Raw genomic sequence first — 1,402 nt, 5'->3', positions numbered from 1 at the left:
TTCTTTATTTCTGTGGAGTGTTATTTCAAAAAGGTGAAAATGCCTGAAGGAGTGAATGCCATTGTTTTGCTTCTGGCCATTGAAGAGTTGCTTCATTTCTGCACGCGTGTTGTTTTCCTTGCTTTTAGTAAGTATGATGTAGTATCAGTATACTCCCATGTCATGTAAGCCCTTCCTCCTCTTGGAGCTTCAGCTGCCAGGAATTCAGAACCTAGGTTTTCCGTACAGCTTGATGAAATTGCCAAGTTGTTGGATAGAGGTGGGGTGTATATAGGATAGAAACAGGTAACATTAAACATGCTGACAGAGGTAAAATGTTTTTTGAGATGTAGATGCAAGAATAAAAAAACGGGATGAATGAGTTTTTCTGCTGAGTTTTGTAACAACAGTTACAAACTGTAACTGTTTGTAAGTTCCACCTGCTCGGTGGAACTCAGGACCACTGGGACCTGGATTTCACAGATTCATAGAATTGCTTGTGTTGGAAGGGACCTTAAAGATCCTCTAGTTCCAACCGCCTTCCATGGGCACGGACACCTCCCAGTAGACCAGGTTGCTCAAAGCCCCATTCAGCCTGGCCTTGAACACTTCCAGGGATGGGGCTTCCACAACTTCTCTAGGCCGCCTGTTCCAGTGTCTCACCACCCTTACAGTAAAGAGCTTCCTCCTACTCTCAGTCTGAATCCTTTGCTCCTTCTCCTGCCACTACATCCCCACGCAAAACGTCCCTCTCCATCTTTCTCGCAGGCTCCGGGGGCTGGGCTGGGCCCTGTGCGCAGAGGCGAAGCCTGTTGTCCCGGGTCTGCCGGAGCCCGGGAGCCTGCGGGACACCCGCTCCCCATCCCGCTGCTGGGCCCACGGCAGCAGGAAGCGTTCCGCCCGCCGCGCGAGGGCTGCCGGGCCGGGAAGGGGCGGGCCGGGCCGGGCCGGGCCGGGGCGGGAAGGGGCGGGCAGGGCCGGGGCGGGCTGGGGCGGGCAGGGCCGGGCCGGGAAGGGGCGGGCAGGGCCGGGCCGGGCTGGGGCGGGAAGGGGCGGGCAGGGCCGGGGCGGGCTGGGGCGGGCAGGGCCGGGCCGGGCCGGGGCGGGAAGGGGCGGGCAGGGCCGGGGCGGGCTGGGGCGGGCAGGGCCGGGCCGGGAAGGGGCGGGCAGGGCCGGGCCGGGCCGGGGCGGGCGCTCGGCGGCGCGGGCGCGTCCCCCCCGTTGCTGCGGTGACGGGCCGGAAGCGGCCGCTGCTCCGCGCGCCATTTTCAAAGGCTCCCCAGCGCCCGGACATCGCGGCCGCTCCGCAGCGGCCCCGGCTGCCGGCGCCCGCTCTTAGTGGTAAGTGTGGTGAGGGCGGGACAAGTGGCGTAAACCTGTTTGGAAAGGGGCCGACCGCCCCTCTGTAGGTACAGACTGGGGT

The 1,402-nt window shown here is 62.0% G+C and overlaps 1 protein-coding gene across 5 annotated transcripts in view; it reads left to right on the top strand.

The window, feature by feature from the left end:
- Nucleotides 1-1,219: 1,219 nt before the first annotated feature.
- CEP135 (centrosomal protein 135) overlaps nt 1,220-1,402 on the top strand; it is a 36,520-nt gene continuing 36,337 nt past the window's right edge. For all 5 annotated transcript variants that reach the window (XM_069014062.1, XM_069014063.1, XM_069014061.1 and 2 more), the window contains exon 1: nt 1,220-1,320. The gene's annotated coding sequence lies outside the window, so the exon portion shown is untranslated. The remainder of the gene's footprint in view (nt 1,321-1,402) is intronic.

This window comes from Aphelocoma coerulescens, chromosome 4 (assembly GCF_041296385.1).
Source record: "Aphelocoma coerulescens isolate FSJ_1873_10779 chromosome 4, UR_Acoe_1.0, whole genome shotgun sequence".
NCBI lineage: Eukaryota > Metazoa > Chordata > Aves > Passeriformes > Corvidae > Aphelocoma > Aphelocoma coerulescens.
The sequence above is the reverse complement of the archived record's forward strand: the minus strand, read 5'-3'. Positions and strand labels throughout refer to the sequence as shown.